The sequence below is a fragment of the Camelus bactrianus genome, chromosome 15 (assembly GCF_048773025.1).
Source record: "Camelus bactrianus isolate YW-2024 breed Bactrian camel chromosome 15, ASM4877302v1, whole genome shotgun sequence".
Classification (NCBI taxonomy): Eukaryota; Metazoa; Chordata; class Mammalia; order Artiodactyla; family Camelidae; genus Camelus; species Camelus bactrianus.
The window spans coordinates 46,479,967-46,499,443 of NC_133553.1; the positions used below are offsets into that span (position 1 = coordinate 46,479,967).

General features: G+C 43.0%; 1 protein-coding gene across 12 annotated transcripts in view; it reads right to left on the bottom strand.

The window, feature by feature from the left end:
- The window catches only part of ATP6V1E2 (ATPase H+ transporting V1 subunit E2), a 126,953-nt gene that overhangs the window by 52,986 nt on the left and 54,490 nt on the right, over positions 1–19,477 (bottom strand). For 10 of the 12 annotated variants that reach the window (XR_012498947.1, XR_012498945.1, XR_012498946.1 and 7 more), the window contains one exon: positions 16,366–16,897. The gene's annotated coding sequence lies outside the window, so the exon portion shown is untranslated. Of the gene's footprint in view, positions 1–16,365; positions 16,898–17,053; positions 18,501–19,477 lie in introns of those variants that run through there. The other 2 variants (XR_006719209.2, XR_012498948.1) reach the window with 2 other exon arrangements.

Here is a 19,477-nt window from a genome sequence, read left to right on the forward strand (position 1 = left end):
CTTTAATGAAAAAGAATATGGGGTGGGAAGGGATATACTGGGATTTCAAAATTGTAGAATAGATAAACAAGATTACACTGTATAGCACAGGGAAATATACACAAAATGTTATGATAACTCACAGAGAAAAAAATGTGACAATGAGTGTGTATATGTCCATGAATGCCTGAAACATTGTGCTGAACACTAGAATTTGACACAACATTGTAAAATGATTATAAATCAATAAAAAATGTTAAAATAAAAAGTATACGGAACATAATTTAAAAAAAAAGAAAAAGAATATGAAAACAAATATATGTATGTATATGTATGACTGGAACATTGTGCTGTACACCAGAAATTGACACATTGTAATTGTCTGTACTTCAATTTAAAAAAAGAAGTTGTAGTATATTTATACAATGGAATACTACTCACCCATAAAAAAGAATAAATAATGCCATTTGCAGCAACTTGGATGGGCCTGGAGAATGTCATTCTAAGTAAGCCAGAAAGAGAAAGAAACATACCATATGATATCACTTATATGTGGAATCTTCAAAGAAAAAAAAAAAGGCAAACAAACTTATTTACAAAACAGAAACAGACTAACGGACATAGAAAACAACTTTATGGTTACTGTAGTATAAGGAAGTGGGAAGGGCTAAATTTGGGAGTTTGAAATTTGCAGATATTAATATATATATAAAATAGATAAACAACAAATACATACTGTATAGCACAGGGAACTGTATTCAATATCTTGTAGTTACTTATGGTGAAAAGGAATATGAAAATAAATATATGTATGTTCATGTATGACTGAGCATTATGCTGTACACCAGAAATTGACACATTGTGAACTATTTAAAAAAATATATATATATATATATACACACACACAAAGAAAATGTTGTTCAGGTCTTCTATATCCTTAACTGATTTCTGTCTGCTTTGTTCTATCAGTTGTTGAGGGAGGTGAGTGTTGAAGTCATCACCTATAATTGTGAATTTTTCTATTGCTCCTTGAAGTCCTATCAATTTTCCCTCCATATATTTTGAAGCTCTGTTTTCAGATACATAAATGTTTAGGATTGCTGTCTTCTTGATGAATTGAAGTCATTATGAAATGACTCTCTAATTCCTGGTAATATTTATTGTTCTGAAACTCTGGCATTAATGTAGCTACTATAGTTAGTATATCTATTTCATTTTTTTTATTATAAACCTATTTGTATCTTTATATTATTTATTGTGAAAAGTTTCTTACCATCTAGTTAATTAACACATCCATCACCTCACATAATTTTTTTTTAATGAGAACACCCAAGTTCCATTCTCCTAGCAAATTTTCATTATATAGTATAATGTCAACTACAGTCACTGTGTTTTACATTAGATGTTCAGACCTTATTCATCTTACAGCTTTTTATCAACCTCTCCCTGTTAAATCATTGTATTTAAAATGAGCTTCTTATTGGCAGTACATAATTGGACCTTGCTTTTTCATCCACTCTGACAATTTAATTTGGGTGCTTATACCACTTCCATTTAATGTGATGACTGATAAAGTGGAGTTTCAACTTCCCATCTTGATATTTGTTTTCTATTTGTCCCATCTGTTTTTGTTCTCTTTCATTTTTTCCTGCCTACTTTTGGATTTAGTATTCCTTATGATTCATGTTATCTCCTTTGATGGTTCATTCACGAGATTTCATAGTGGTCGCTTTAGAGTTTCCACCAAGCATCTTTCCTTTAGAGTATTTACTCCTTTACACAGAGTATGAGAGCCCTGCGATTGCACTTTCATTTCTCCCCTCCTGCTGTGTTATTGTTGTCATACACTTTACTTCTACATGTTATAAAACTCCTACATTATTATTTTTGCTTTAAAATTCGGCTATCTTTTAAAGATATTTAAATAATAAGGGGAAAAAGCCTATATACATTTACCTAGATAGTCACTATTTTTGATGTTCTTTATTTCTTGCGTTGATCCAGAATTACATCTGATATCATTTTCATTCTACTTGAAGAATTTCCTTTAACACTTTTTGTAGTGCAGGTCTGCTGGTGATGAATTTTTTCAGCTTTTTCAGGTCTGATCAAGTCCTCATATCACAGTGAAGCGTACTGTCACTGGGTAAAGAATTTGCTGTCAACATTTTAAAAAAGTTCAGTACTTTAAAAATGTTACTCCACTGTCTTCTTTCTTACATTGTTTCCAATGAAAATTCTATTCTCATTCTTACCTTTGTTCCTTTGTCCTTTTCCCCTGGTTGCCCAGTTGGTTTTCTCTTTGTCGTAGGTATTAAGCAATTTGATTATGATGTTCATTGGTTTAGCTTTTTTTTCTTTACATTTCTTGCACTTGTGTTCATTGGGTTTCTGTAGATGCAGTTATCAAATTAGGAAATTTTTAAGCCATAATTTCTTTAAAGATTTTTTTCTTCTCTCCTTTGGGATACCAAATGCATGTACAATTGACAACTTGGAAGTTGTCCCACAGTTCACTGATGCTACCCTTTTTTCCCCAGTCTTCTTACCCTTTGTTTCATTTTGAATAGTTTCCATTATTGTCTCAAGTTCATTACTCTTTTCTTCTGCAATTTATAACCTGCTTTAATTCCGTCTAGTATATTTTTCATCTTAGACATAGTTTTTACCTCTAGTAGTTCTATGTCTTTTTAATACATCTTCCATATCTCCACTTAATATGTTCAGTCTTTTCTCTAGCTTTTTAATGTATGGGATGTAGTTACAATAATTGTCTTAATTTTTGTTTACTAATTCTATCATCTATGTCATTTTTTGGTCAGTTTCAATTGATTGCTCTTTCTCCTGAGTTATATCTTTGTTTCTTTCCATGCTGGGGAATTTTTGTTTGGATGACAGATACTGTGATTTTTATCTTGTTGGGTGAATACTTTTGTATTCCTATGAATATTTTCAAGCTTTGTTCTGAGATGCAGTTATCTGGAAACAATGATTCATTCAGGCCTTTCTTTCATGCACTAGAACAGCATTTTGTCTAGGGTTCATTTTCCCTATGACCAAGGAAAAACCCTTCTTAATTACCGTAAGCACTACACTGGAAGTTGTGAGGTTTCTCGTCTGGCTATTGGGTGGGCCTAAGCACCATTCTCAACTACTTGTGATCTCTGGTGACTGTGCCCTCTAATCCTTCTGGGTGTTTCTTGCCCAGGCCTCTGGTAGTTTCCTCACATGCATGCACTGATCAGTACTCAACAGAACACTTGAGGAGGGCCCTCTGTAGAGCTCCAGAATTCACTCTGTATGTAGTTATCGCCTCTCCTATTTTTAACTTTGCGAAGTCTAGCCATCTTGGTTTCCCCCAGACTCCAGTTCCATTTCCTTAACTCAAGAAGCCTGGTGGACAGTTTCCGGGTTCCCCTTCCCTAATGCACAGCCTGAAATGTTTTCCTCCAGGCAGTAAGCTGGGGAAATTGTAGGGCTCACTTATTTTTTGTCTTTTTAGGAGTTACTGTTCTTTGTTGCTTGATATCCAAAGTTTTGAAAGCTACAGTTTCATGTGTTTTGTCTGGGTTTTGAGGGGTGTGTGTGTGTGTGTGTGTGTGTGTGTGTGTGTGTGTGTGTGTGTGTGTGTTTCAGGTGTTTCAGGTGTTTCAGGCAGGGGGTCAATCTAGCTCCTGTTTTCCTACTTTGGGCAGAAGTGGAAGCCAGGACTGTGGATGCCATTTTAATATCTGCTACAGCGGTACACTCCAGAGTGAAAAATATAGGGGATAAGGAGGTTTATCCGCTCCTAAATCAGATGGTAAAATTCAAAGAAATGATAAAATTATTTTGTAAGGATGTAAAGAGCCAGAAGAAAAATACATCCAAACACCTTAACTCAAAGAAATGCAAACTTTAACTGAAGTAGTGGCAGAGTCAGTTGTAATCTTGGCAAAGTAATAAACTGTCACAAAAATTAGGCAACGTGTAACTTGATACTGAATATAGAGCGATGGACTTGCAGTGCCTATTTGAAGGTCAGGGACCGGAGCCCCAGTCCAGTGTCATGAGCAAGAATCAAGCCCTGTAGCCTTGCCAGGGCTTTCTCTGATCAATGAGAAACTTGTGTCAGCAGCACCAAGTCACTCAAACTGAAATAACACAGTTGTTATCCTACTGGATAAGTGACTTTCTAAGAGTAGGAGATTTAAAATTAAGTACAGAAATGATTAGATAGGTCAACTCTACACTAAAAGATGTTAAATTTAGGAACAATCTGGGTAAGTCGAGTGTTCAAGTCCATATGATGTTTAAGAGAATTTACATGTTAGAGTATCTAACAAAGTAGACTTATGATTCTAATTGATAATGTGTATCACTTTTAGACTTATGATTTTAAGTTGAAAATCCTAAGATGCATTAGGTTTATAAAGAATTCCAGGGATTATCAAAAGTCCACAAATGATAAATGCTGGAGAGAGTGTGGAGAAAAGGGAACCCTCCTACACTGCTGGTGGGAATGTAGTTTGGTGCAGTCATTATGGAAAACAGTATGGAGATTCCTCAAAAGACTAAAAATAGATTTACCATATAATCTAGCAGTCCCACTCCTGGGTATATATCCAAAGGGAATCTTAATTCAAAAAGATACATGCACCCCAATGTTCACAGCAGCACTATTTACAATAGCCAAGACATGGAAACAACCTAAATATCCATCAACAGATGACTGGATAAAGAAGCTGTGGTATATTTATACAATGGAATACTACTCAGCCATAAAAAAGAATAAAATAATGCCATTTGCAGCAACATGGATGGACTTGGAGAATGTCATTCTAAGTGAAGCCAGAAAGAGAAAGAAAAATACCATGTGATATCACTTATATGTGGAATCTAAAAAGAAAAAAAAAAGACAAATGAACTAATTTACATAACAGAAATAGGCTCACAGACATAGAAAACAAACTTATGATTATAGGGGCAGAGGGGAGGATTGGGAAGGGATAAACTGGGAGTTCTAGGTTTGCAGATACTAATATATATAAAATAAACAATGAGTTTATACTGTATAGCACAGGGAACTATATTCAATATCTTACAGTAACTTATGGTGAAAAAGAATATGAAAATGAATATATGTATGTTCATATGTATGTTCATGTATGACTGAAGCATTATGCTGTATACCAGAAATTGACACAACATTGTAAACTGACTGTATTTCAATAAATATATATACATAAAAAATAAATAAAAATTACATAATGACTTCAGAAGATAGTGTTGATTAATTGGACAGTTGTAGCACTTAAAAACAGAATTTGTATTTTAAAGTCAGTTTGAATATATTAGAAGAAATTATAATGGGCCCCCTTCTACATGATTCTAAGTATTTACTAGACTGACAAATATAATTATGAAATTTACAGCTTAAACTTAAAAGCCCAAAGGAAAACTAAAGCTTTCTATCTAAAATGTAAATATAAATTGTAAAACAAAAGTAGACCCTGAATAATGTTGTGTGTTTCAATGCTCCCTTCTTCCCCCAGAATACCAAAAAACTCACACTGATACCATAAACCCTAGCCCTCCTAAAGCACAATGTGAAAACTACTGCTGTGAGCTGTGGGCAGTCACTGAAGGGTTTTCATAAGGCTAAAGATAGCTAACCCTTATCGAAAGCTAACTTTGTACCAGGCACTGTTCTTTACTGATTTGCTCACTGAATTGTCACAATAACCCTCTGATGCATGGCTTATTTTTAGTTCTAATTTCACCAGTGAAGCAACTAAGGTCCACAGCCAGGATTCAGTAGAGCTGGGGTTAAAATTCAGGCCCCTTAATCCAGAGTCTGTGCCTTCAACCACTATGCCATGTGCAATATGATCCCTTAGGTTTTTTGTTTGCCTTTGTTTCAAAGGGTATTCCAGCAACAACACAGAGGATGGGTCAGCGAGAAGACAGAGTCAGGCAGACCAGAGGGGAAATGGCTGCCCCCATCCAAGTGATGGGTAACACGTACATGAGCTAGAACTGTATTGCTGGAGTTGGAGTAAAGAGGAGAGATTTAGAGGAAAGCTGGGAGAGGGATACTTGGGAGGTAACCATTGCACTAGATGAGAAAGAGAGGTGACCCTAGGTTACTGCAAAGATTTGGGCAGGGGAACTGGGGAGGATGACAGAGGGCCAAGATGGAGAGAAGGGAAGGACTGAGCCTGAAGTGGAATGAACAGTCAGTAAACTGCTGGCCATGTAGGTCTGAAGGTTAGGACAAAGATAGGGGTGAAAAACTGGGGAGGCAAAGCATTTGTTAGCAGACAGAGTGCTATGTGAAGAATATTGTTAATCCAATTCAACTCACAACTAGTTTTTGGCTAAAACTATGGTTTTGTTTGCTAATTCTTACAGATCAAAGTCTCTAAGGGCTAACACAGAATCATGGTGTTAAATAAAGCTACCTTTTACATTCACCCCGAAGAGAAAACGAGGTAGCCAACTGCATCATAAAAAATCAGCAAGACAGAGCATTCCCTAAATGGACTATGGCCAATGCCTGTGCTGTGTGCTGTGTGCAGAAGAGTATTAAAGAGTGTTAAACATGGTACCTGCCTTCAGGTGTCTACCAACTTCCCTCTGTCCATGGCATTCAAATATCTGCTAACCACCAGTGAGCTAAATGGGTCAGTACCATGTGTATTAATGCATCTCAAAGTATCTTTCATAATTTAGGATCTGGTCTTACCTTGAAGTTGCCAGGTTCTAAAAACTTTGTTATTTCTTCTTTTATTCACTTGGATCAAAGGGGAAGAACACATAATCATTTTTCCATTGTTTGAGCAGAACCCATTACAGTTGCCGAGAAGTGGTAATTGAGTTTATCAAATGAGATTACCTCCACTCAACCCACCCCCTCTTCTGCTTGCCTTTCTCAATCAGGAAGAACTCACACCACCTTTCACAAAGGACACTTGCATATTTGAATGGTTTCCCAGGAGTCTTTGAGTGGCATATAATTACACTTAATTTAATTTTTTTGTCATTAGTCCCAGAGGTTTTGATCCAAAGTCTGTATTATTCTGATATAAGGAAAATAAAACTCCACCTCAAATTAAATATTTGCCTTTGAGTACAGTTTGCTGTTCATTGTACAACTGATCTTCTGGAAGAGTCTTTGGTTTCCAGCAGCCACTTCTGGGCTTGGCATATTTTCCAGTTCCTTGTGTTTCCCCATCAGTTGTCAGGACACCAGGAGCCTGGGCACACTCAGGTTTCAGAGACACTTCCAGACCTGAGGTCCTGGGAGGTGACACATATGGGAATCTCACATGTCTTTTATCTTTCATTCAGGCCAGCCACCCTGACCTTGAATTTAGAGGGTGGGATGTTCATGTTGAAAACACACATTGATGGAGGAAAGATGAAGCTCTCACACATTTTGTTTCAGGTAACATACCCCACCCAAGTCACAATCTGGCCAATTTTCCATTTTTAAATCAACATTTACTAAGTACCTCCAATATGAGAATACATGATCCCTGTCCTCAACAACCTAACACTATTTTAAAAGAAAGAAACTGAAAAAGGTCAGTCATAGAAGGAAGCCAAATGAAGTACAGGTAGTCACAGAGGTGCAAAAAATATGCAGAGGAATCTCAGAATGAGGAAGGAACTTATCAGGCCATTCCTCTTCAGCTTTTGGGCAAAATCTCCTCCCTCCTTGGTGGCTAAACCAACCATCACATTGTCCCTGACTCCTCATTATCATGATTCATTAGAAACTGCGTGAATTCTCCCCAGCTTAGATTGAGGAGTTTATCACCCAGATGCAGACTTCCTTTTTACCCCAACTCCCCGCATCACCTCAGGGGAATTTCGCATCCACGTAAATGATATCTAACATCCCAGTCTCCAGGTCCTTAACCTTTTGAGCTTCAGGGACCTTCACCTCCTTTCCCTATTGAGCTGCACATCCCCTTGGTCCCATCTCCTATACTACAACCACCCAGAACCGCTTCATCCTTACAGTCTTAATACCCCACTCTCAGATCACAACCTCCGATCCCTCCAGCTCTCACTCAGTCCTCCCAGTACACCTACTCTGACCTCATCCTGACTCTACCTGGTTCTCCGTATCTGTCAGCATCTCCCAACGTCACTTCCTTCCCCATCTAGCCAAGACCCTACAGAGTTTCACTTCCATTGTTCTCTTGTCAACCACCTCAGCTCTGCTTGTCTTTCTATCACATCCCCCCATACACTCCTAAACCTGGATTAATTGAAATATCCACCTTCTGTACCAGGGTTACTTTTAGGACTGCTGGAGAAAAAATCTCACTACGATGAAGAACGGCACCCCACAAATTCGCAGCATCCACTACAGCCTCATCACTTTCAGTAGGTCCTCCACGGCTCTCCCACTCCTCTCAAGTTTCTAACTTCCATGTTTTTCCTCAAGTTCCCAGCGCAACTCCTTCTTCTCTTAGTTGACCCTAACTCTTATTTTAGAGAAATGCAAATTAAAATCTCTCAACTTCCTGCCCCTCCATCGCCACTACCTAGAAATCTACCTACATCTGCCTTTAGCATTACCCTTCCTCAGAAGAAAAGACATTCTGGATGTTCAGCTGTATCCATTGCCACTGGCTTCCTAAAGGACTTAGCTCCATCAGTAACAGTTTCTCCTCTTCTGTCAATCATCAACTAAGGATTCCTACTGGATTCTTTACTTCTTCCTGTAAACAAGCTTATGCTTCTTCTTTTTAAAAATATTCTCTTTCAACCCATCCATCCCCTCACTTCCACCATATAGTACAAGCTTTCCTCTAAAGCCAAGCTTCTAGGACATGTATCTATAGTTTAGTCTACCTCCAGTCCACTCCCCAAAATGGACAATCTGGCATGCCACTGAAAATGCCTAATCAACCTCTACATTCAGATGTCTCACAGACAGCTCAAACTCAGTGTGTCCAAAACTAAACTTCTGATCTCTGAACCCAAACCTTCTTCACCCACAATCCTGACCAACTTAGTTGAAGGTAATGCCATCCTTCCAGTTTCTCGTGCAACTAGATTCATGGAATCCATGAATTCCACGGAATGGATGGAAATTCAAAACAATCCTTTTCTTTCTCTCATACTCCATAGCCCAATCCATCAGGAATTCTGTTGTTTGACCACCTCCAGCACCACCATCCTGACTCAAAATATCATCACCTCTTGCCTGGATTACTACTAAGCAGGTGTCTCTACTGCTCCCCTCCCCTCCTACAGTCTACCACCAATGCAGTAGCCAGAATAATCTTTTTAAAGCATACGTTATATCATGCCATTCCTTGGCTCAAAACAGTCGAGTTGCTACCCAAAGTTAAAGCCCTTCCAGTGCTTCCACTCCCCTCCTTACCTCCTTGATGTTATCCCCTACTATTCTCCTTCCCTCCCTTGCCTCTAGCCACACTGGCTTCCTTGCTATTCCTGGAACATGCCTGGCACATTCCACCTTGAGGCCCTTTCACTGGCCATCCCTTTTGCCTGAAATGCTTTTCCCCAGATAGTCACAGGGTCAGCTTCTCACCACATTCAAGTCCCTTCTCACATGTAACTTTCTGACCACCATATTTAAAATTGCAACCCCTGCCCAGCATTTCTGATTTTCCGCTTAATACGTTTGACTGTTTTATTTATAGCACTTAGCACCTTCTAGCATGCTGTAACTACACTTGTTATGTTTGTTCTTTATTAGCTGTCTCTCCTCACTAAGATGGAATTATCTACTGATATATTCCAAATTCTAATTACAGTGCCTGGCATATAGTAGCATTAAATATATATTTGTTGAAAGTGAATCAAATTACCAAGGTCACCAGTGACCCAAAGGAAACTTTCCAGTCCTCAGCCTTTTGGACATTCCTGCAATTCTGACACCGTGGACCAGTGCCTCTCCCTTGAACCTCTCTCCTCTAATTTTTCTTCTGCATCTCTTGCTGCTCCTACCAGCCTGTTTACAGGTTTCTCTTCCTTTAAATAGCTATGGTCCTCCCAGCTCTATCCTCAGTCTTCCCTCCTCCCTAGTCTTCATGTAGTCCCTAAGCAAGGTATCCACTCAAGGTTTCAATGGCCACCTGAACACTGACTGATATAAAATATACACCTTCAGACAGACCTCTCTCATGCTTCTGGCCAGTGTAATTGGCTGGTTAGCAAATAACATGAAATTCAATGTGTCCAAACCTTTTCCCAAGTTCCCTTCCTCTGTGAATACCACTCATCCAATTGTCCAAACCAGAAACCTGGGGGCCATCCTAAATCACTCCAACTCTCTCTCACCTTCCACATCTGCTCAATCTCCAGTACCCTTGTTTCCAACCCCACCTCTAATCATCTTATTTGAACTGCCATCACAGGCTGCTCACCATCTATGTCTAATCTCGCCTTCCAGTCTCCCCAGCCCTTCCTCCAGGTGGTCAGTGTGGTTACTCAGGTTGCTTCCCTGCCCCTCAGCCATCTATGTGGGAAAATCTCAACTCCCTACAGGTAGGGATCCTGGGTCCTAACATGTCTGCCTCCTCTCCAGCTACTGCCCTGCCCTCCCACGGGCCACTCTGTCCTGAACTCACACTTGCAGTCTGCCCTGAACGTGCATGCCTGCTCATGCCTCCAAGCCTTTGCACATGTGTTTCCCTCTGCTGGTGAAGTCCTGCCCCTGCCTCTCTCCCTTTAGATATCTTGTTCTTCAAAGTTTAGGTGCCACATTCTTCTAAAGCCTTGTCCAATTCCCCAAGCAACCCAGAGCACTCCCCCTATTCTCTGGCCACATTTTGTACATGCCTCAACCATAGCAATGACCCTGTGGTCTTGTAATTATACTAAATGCTCCCTGTTGACCTCCCTGTAAAACCTCAGACAGATGTTAGCCATAGAGGGAGACAGGAACCAACAGTGAGAGATACAAGGCAATGATTACAATACAATATAATGAGATTACTACTACCAGGGAGCTACAGATATGGAAATTGAGGCTCAAAGATTCTTCATGCTATAACAAAAAGCAACATGACTTGGATCTAAGCATCCTGGTAACTGCGGAGCATTAGTCAGGGTTCAAGTACGAGAAATAGAATCCACTGTTGCTTATTAAGCAAAAGTGCTATAACAAATGGAATTCAGTGCTTACAGAATGGGTTGTGGAAAGAGTAGGAGAAGGCGGCCCTAGGTTGGGCCATCAAAAATGGCAATCAGAACCTGCCACCTAACTTGCTCACCAGGGGAGTTACCACTTCTGCCATCATCAGGACAGCAGAGAAGAAATCTCAACACACAGAATCACTGAAATCAAGAGCACACTGCCACGACTCCAGATTCAAAATGTGGGAGGCACTGCCACCCCACCGCTGTGCCACGACACCCAAGGAGCTAGCAACTAGACATGGAGTCAACACTGCAGAAACATCCACACCCAGAATCGTGCTGGTCTCAAGACCTAGTACAGCATGAAGATGATCTCCCTCACTTCCACCTCCAGATACTGTGTTAGTGCATCTAGTGGTGGAAGTTAATTTAAATCCAGAATCCAAGGAACAAGGGACTCTGGGAAATGATGCTTTTAGCTTTCCAGACTGTGAGGCACAGGAAAACACATAGGAGTCTGAAACGGATACCATGTGCCAACCCATGGCACCCCACACCCCACACAAGGAGGGGTTGCACTGAGGGACACACACATCTTATTATGGAAAAGTTCCTCTCAGGGAGACACAGTGTTTGCTTGTTGGTTGGTTGCTTGTTTTAGAACAAAAGCTGAAGGACATCTTGGTTCCTAGGGAAAGTTTTTCCTAAAATGAACTGCTGAAATAAATTTCTTACATGGGGGCATTCCATTGAGGATGCTGTGATGTGACGTACAGTGTCTTTAACGAACGTTTCACAGCAGATACACAAGAGGCATTCATGCACTGATTCTTAAGTCACTTTTGCTAAAACGCAAAGGCAAAATATGGACATGGAAGCAGGGAACTCACTTGTCCCCAGAGCTGTCATTAGACTGTCTGACCCTTAGGTTGGTCACTTTCAAACTGTGCTCCTTGTTGGTCAATTAATCTTTGACAAAGGAGGTAAAAACATACAATGGAGTAAAGACAGTCTTTTCAGCAAATGGTGTTGGGAAAACTGGACAGTTGCATGTAAATCGATGAAGTTGGAATACTCTTTCACACCATACACAAAAATAAACTTAAAATGTTTTAAAGACTTAAACATAAAACAAGACACTACAAATCTCCTAGAAGAAAACATAGGCAAAACATTCTCTGACATAAATCTCAGCAATGTTCTCCTAGGGCAGTCTACCAAGGCAATAGAAATAAAAGCAAAAATAAACAAATGGGATCTAATTAAACTTACAAGGTTTTGCACAGCAAAGGAAACCATAAGCAAAACAAAAAGACAATCTACAGAATGGGAGAAAATATTTGCAAATGATGCAACTGACAAAGGCTTATTTTCCAGAATATACAAACAGCTCATACAACTTAATAAGAAAAAAGCAAACAACCCAATCCAAAAATGGGCAGAGGACCTAAACAAGCAATTCTCCAGTGAAGACATACAAATGGCCAATAAGTACATGAAAAAATGCTCAGTATCACTAATTAGCAAAGAAATACAGATCAAAACTACAATGAGGTATCACCTAACACCGGTCAGGATGGCCATCATTCAAAAGTCCACAAACAATAAATGCTGGAAGGGGTGTGGAGAAAAGGGAGCCCCCCTACACTGCTGGTGGGAATGTAGTTTGGTGCAGCCATTATGGAAAACAGTATGGACATTCCTCAAAAGACTAAAAATAGACTCACCATATGATCCAGCCATCCCACTCCTGGGCATATACCTGGAGGGAATGTTAATTCAGAAAGATACCTGCACCTTCATAGCAGCACAATTTACAATAGCCAAGACATGGAAGCAACCTAAACACCCATCAACAGACAACTGGATAAAGAAGCTGTGGTATATTTACACAATGGAATACTACTCCGCCATAAAAAAGACTAAAATAATGTCATTTGCAGCAACATGGATGGACCCAGAGATCATCATTCTAAGTGAAGTAAACCAGAAAGAGAAAAAAATACCATATGATACCACTTATGTGTGGAATATAAAAAAGACAAATGAACTTTTTTACAAAACAGAAATAAACTCACAGACATAGAAAACAAACTTATGGTTACAGGGTGTGGGGGAAGGGGCTGGGAAGGGATAAATTCAGAGTTCGAGATTTGCAGATATTAATATACATAAAATAGATAAACAAGTTTATACTGTATAGCACAGGGAACTATATTCAATATCTTGTAGTAACTTATGGTGAAAAAGAATATGAAAGCAAATATATGCACCTTCCAATATGACCAAAGCATTGTGCTATACACCAGAAATTGGCACATTGTAAACTGACTTCAATAATACTTCAATAAAAATATATAAAAACAAACAAACATACAAAAACAACAACAAAAACCTGTGTTCCTTGGAGCCTTTGGGTCCCAGGAGGAGCCTGGGGACTCTCAGTCCCCTCTACCAGAACAACCAGAGTTTCATCTGTCTTATCTCAAGTCCACATAAAATTCACTTTGAAGAAGAGGGTTTAATTCTTTTAAAAATGTTTGAAAAGTAGTCTTTGACCATCTGTCATAAAAGATCTTCTTATAACTGGCTTTTGGGAGGAGCCAAACTGTGGACAAAGTGAAGTCTGACACTGGCCCACAAGACCAGAATTGTGTTTGGCTGATCAAGACGGATTCAAGAGCTATTGAGAGGCCTGGGCTGGCCAATTTTGAGGTGGCCTTTTCCAGATGGCAAAGTCTGTGCATTTTTCTCCACCACTGCCCACAGAACCCAGGTCCAGGCTGGGACCATGACACAAAATAAATAGCAGAATGTCAGGGTACAAAAGGAATTTGGAGGTCCTCCAGGCCAGCACCTTCACTTGACAGGTGAGAAGACTGAGGTTTGGAGGAAGGAAAGGACTCATTAGCTGCAGAGCTGGGCCCTCCCTCCCCCACCCAGCTCCTTCGTGTGGGTTCTTATACCTGACTTCTCCTGCCAGGTCTATATTCAATCAATGTCTTGCCTGCATCTGCAACTCCCTTAGAATTAAAATGCACACCTCACAATGCTAGCAGTGTTCTCCCGCAGGGTGCTGAGCACTTACTAGAGATTAGTGATTCCAAGAAAACTGTGGCAAATAAACGTCTCCATCCATCGTACGTACGAGCAGCTGTCTGAAAGGGCCTGAGCTGAGAACAAAATGCCTCCTGCTGCCTTTTGCCCTTCCAGAAAGGGAGTGACCTCTTTTGTGGTTTCTTTCCCCGTTTCTTAAGCAGAAGTCCTGGTCTCTGCTCCCAAAAGAGAGCCCGCCAAATGTGGCAAAGCTGTCTACCTATGCAGCAAAAACAGCCGAATCCTGGTTCTGCAGGGAGAGGGACACCGGACTCTGGTGAAGTGAAGCCCAGGGGTCTTTCTACCCAGGCTGAGGTCTGATGGAGGCAGAGAGCCAGGCCCACAGGCCCTGTTCCTTACACTGACGGGGGCTAGAGGCTGAGTCAGGATTCAGGGTCCAGGGGGAGAGTGTATTCTGAAAGACCCAGAGTAAGGAGGAGCCCCGTCCACTGTGGGCGGTCTCCTTCCTTCTCAGCTGCGACTGCTGGTATTTGGCCAAACTAAATTAGTCAGTCAAGTGAAATCAGGTGGAACACCTTCAAAGCTGCGTGCTCGCCCATCACCTGGCTTTCCTCTATGGCCTTGCCCATTTCCCCCACGGTCCCGCCATCCTCCCCATCTCTGAGGCCCGAACTCGGTCAAGCCCTGTCGCTCCTTCCTGCATCATGGCTTTTGCATCTTCCCCCACCTCCCCAGAGGCCACCTGGATCTCCCATACCATCCTCTCTGGCCCAGAATTCACAGGGCTCTCCTAAATGGCCCCCCACCTTGGTCTCTCCAACCCCTCTCACACCCAAACCGCATGCACCTTCCTCAGGCTCCTCTGCACGTGATCCTCGCTCATCAACTTGCAACGCTCCCCAAAGCAGTGAGCGGGGACTCCAAGGCTGCACATAATGGGGCTGCACACCAAGTTTCCAGAATTGTTTCCCCACTGTGGGCACATTCGCATGTATGTGTACACACACACACACATACACACACATACACATACACACACACACACGGCTTTTGATTGAGCCAGAATGACGTCCCCCCTGTTCCTAGGAAATGTTCCATGGGTTCCTGTCATTGTGCCATTGTTCCCAGCACTTCCCCAACCTGGCACTCCCTCCCCCATAATGTGAACACGTCTAAATCCCTCTCATCCTTTCAACTCTCCTCCTTCCACCTCCCAAGGCCCCTGAGAGCCCTGCCCAGCTTGACGGAGCATCCAGTTGGTCATCTGCACCATTACGTGAACACAGCCTGCAGACCCATGGCAAGGGAGACAGGGCATGCGGCATTACCCCTGTTTTGCAGGAGCAGATCTCCATTTTCCCCAGCTTGCACAGCAATGGGGAGTTTCAGCAGAGCTCGCCTTGGTCTCCAGCCCAGCCCAGCCCAGCCCTCTCCCTTGATCCCTGCAGCCCCAGAGGCAGAGGAGCCAGGGGGCTGGAAGGAGGAGGCGCGGTGGGGGAGGGGAGAAGAAACAGCCAGGGTTGTAGGGGGTGGGGGTAGGGGAGAAGCAGGGACTAATGGTCGCCCCCCCCCCTATTTTTTTGCCAGAAAAAAATAGGGCAAGCTTGGCTTGGGGAAGCTTCCAGCACACGTGATGGGCCAGGCCTGGGCTCAGAGGTGCGGACACTTCACATTAACAACCCCGCTGCCTTGGGGTGAAAACACGAGAGGGCAGCGTTTCTGGTTTCCTGAGAGGCAGGCCTGAGGCAACTGCCACTTCGGCATATTTCTGTGTTATCACATTGACTTGGTGGGGGTTCGACACACGGTTTGTTGGACTGTGGAGGAAAACACAGTAGCCAGGCCTTTCGAACAGGGCGCTTTTGTCCACAGCTGACACCCTGGCCCGCAGCCCGGCTCAGCTTCGGGGAAGATTTAGGTCAGAAGGAAAATGGGGGTGGGGGTGACCGCAGCCTTAAAATCTGTTCTAGCCCACGATTAGGGAGAGGTTTCCCTTCTTCCCACAGTCACACCTGTGCCCCCTGGGGCAGGGCCAGGGCCAGGGGTGGCTGGCCTTACTTTAGCCATCATGGCTGACTCTGAGGAGAAAATGTGGGCAGCTCTCATTACCCCTGCAAAAGAGCTATCTGGCAAGTTCCCATTGTGCTGGAAATTCCCCAGGCCGTTTTGTTCAGCCCTCACCACTTTCCAGTCAGCTCAAGTCAGGAGCTCTTTCCTTACCTGTCCGGAGTGTGCAGACCTGTGAGAAGGGGGATGTGACCCCAGAGACGCTTCCACTCAGCTGGGGCGGTGGCCACGGAGCTGGGGGCGATTTCCACAGCAAACGAGTTTCAAGAGGCAAAAAGGATGCCGGCCCGAGTCATGGAGAGTTTGAGGGTTGTGTCTGCTTTATATGAAGTTCATTTTCCACAGTGCTTTCTAGACACACTACTCAAAGAGGTGGGGAGTTGAGGAGCAGCCCCTGCACCACCTGCTGCCACGTCTCCCCCAAAAACATTCTCTCTAAGAGGCTCCTTTCCACAGGAATCAACCCGAGAACCTACCGGAAAACCAGTTCTTATCGCCCATGCGCATTTATAGGGTCTGCAAATAGGCTTCAGGTGCCCTCATCTTTCGCACCAAGGGGTCACCTGCGCAGGCCTGGCTCCGGCTGCGCGACGCTCTCCTGCTGGCCTCGCCCGCCATCTTCTGGACGGAGGTGGTACTGCTGCCGGGAGAGGATTCTCCTTGGGCAGAGGATTCTGGGGCAAACCTGAAAATAAACCAGGGGATATCATACGGTATTTTTCTTTCTCTTTCTGGCTTACTTCACTTAGTATGACAATCTCCAGGTTCATCCATGTTGCTGAAAATGGCATTATGTTTTTTTAACACAAGGAATTAATACAATATTGTAAACCAACTAAACTTCAGTTTAAAAAAAAAGTAAAGGTTAAAAAAGAAAGAAAGAAAAAGAAAATCAACAAGGAGAGAGCCATAAAAAAAAAACTACTCTTTTTATTGAAGTATAGTCAGTTACAATGTGTCGATTTCTGCTGTACAGCACAATGTCCCACTCATGCATATACATACATATATTTATTTTCATATTCTAAAAAACACTGCTCTTGAATGCCAAGAGACCAGTCATTGGTTTCATCTTCTACAGCAAAGATGCATTTAATGATATATTTCTTTGTAGTTGTTGTTTCTCAATCATTTCCAGTGTGTCTTCCACAAGTATGTAGTTGGGCACCAGATATGAACTGGATGCCATGCTAGGTATTGGGGGACAGATGAATCACACAGTCCTGATCTAAAAGAAAGCCTTTTTGTATGAATCTAAAATTTCTCTAAAAAATTAAGTTAAAAGTCTGGTAAGTCCAGATGTCCCGAAACATGTGAGCCAGTGGTAACATTTCCATGTCACAGTGCCATGAGAGGGTATACCATGTGTCATAAGGCCCCAAAAGAGGAATTCTGCTTGGGGCAAAAAGGGGAAATGGTCCAAGGGGAACAGAGAAGGTGACATTTGACTGCTGGTGAGCAGCAAAAAGGGAGGCAGGGAAGGGTCAGATAAATCTTGTCCAATCAAAAACTCCCACCACTTCCTTCCCTTTCCGTAGTGGCCAGCAACATTGTTAGCAGAACACGGGTCACTGGGAACCTTGGAGGGTGTTGAACCTGGTGGGAACCTTGGAGAGTCTAGAGAAGGGGGAGGGGTGAAGGGTTATTGGTTCTTTTTGAAGACGACTTATAGGGTGCTGCAGGGCCATTGGTTCAGCCCACAGGTGTGGGACTGACAGTAAGAATGGCCAAAAGGAAGGAAAACACCAGATTTCAGAATAAAAGAAACCTGGGTTTGAATCTCAACTTTGCTACTTAACAGCTGTGTGACGTGGGCAAATGGCTTAACTTCTCTGAGCCACAGGTTCTTCACACATGAACAGGGATGATAATAACAATCCCTGCTGAGGGGAGTTAAATAGGGCAGTGCCGGTGGAGCCCTGGCCCAGGTAACTGGCTGTGTTGGCCTCGGGGCATGATGCCAAGGCCCTAGGGTAGTTCTTCGGTAGAGTTCTGTGTTCGCCTGTTCCTAGAGGCACCCCACACCTCTCAGGCATCTTCCCAAGAGGGCTGGCATACCTCATGAGACATACTGATACTAAAACATGATTTATTGTTTATCTGAACACGTATTTAGCTGGTCCTCCTGTATATTTAGATGCAAAGTCAGCCACTACCACATTGTGGGGGTCAGTAGATGGGACCCCTCTCAGGTGGCAGTTCTGGTAGCACCTTCGTTTTCTTGGCTGGGAAGTTACTCTGAGGCTTGGAGCAGGTGCATGAGCTGACTGACGTGGGAGGCAGGGGCCCTGTCGGGACCAACAGAGAAGAAATACCAGGTCAGCTCACTCAGAATCTGCCAAGCCCAGGTCTTTCCTGGAATCCTGTGAAAATCTGAACATTGGCCTGAAGCAACAGCCCCTCATGAGAGCTAGATGCCCTTCATGCTTTCCCATTGGTTCGTCTCCCTCCAGAGACTTCCATCTACCTGGCAGCCTCTAATCACTGTGGGATTACATAGCATTTGCAGGCACAGGTCAGACTCATGCCCAGGCCTGCTCTAACCCAGCCCCCCGTTCTGGAAACTAAGCCAGTTCCAAGACCGGAGTGCTTAGCCCTTCCCCATCACCTGAATCTCTAAGCCCAAAGTTAATTCCCTGGCGGATATGCCCTTCCTACCGACTTAGAATTCTGTCATTCCACTTCGGAGCCCGCAGCCCTGTAGCCTTCACACCTTCAAGGACTGGACGCTGTACCCCAGGGCCCAGGACAAAGCCAGATGCTTGCTGTCACAGTTCTCCTGCCAGAGGAACCTCCAGGGGCCCCCCTCCCTCTGCCTGCTGGGTCGGCTGCCGATGGATGGCTTCCCACTGGAGGTCCCGAAGGCTAGGGCCCTTATCGCTCCTTCCACTGCTGGTCTCATTCCTGTGGGTCTGTCTGGGCTCAGCTGCTGGGTATTTCTGTTTATGACATTCCTCCCCACCTTAACCTCTTGCTGGCACACAAGACTCCACAAAGCCAGCTCTGCAGATTTGGGATGCCACTAGGCATGCTCTGGAGCTGGAACTCTTCCCAGAGGTCTTATGGATTTAGCTTTTCCGGGGTGACTTGATTATTTTGCCAATGATCAGGGGCAGGAACCTCAGGAAAAATCCCTAGGCTGACAGCCTCCCGGTGAGGACAAGCTGGACCACAAGGGGGCAGTGTCCACCAAAACTGCTTCACCCTCCCCTTTATATCTGTGGAGGGGACGATGGAGAGTAAAGTTCTTTATGGGAATAAGTTT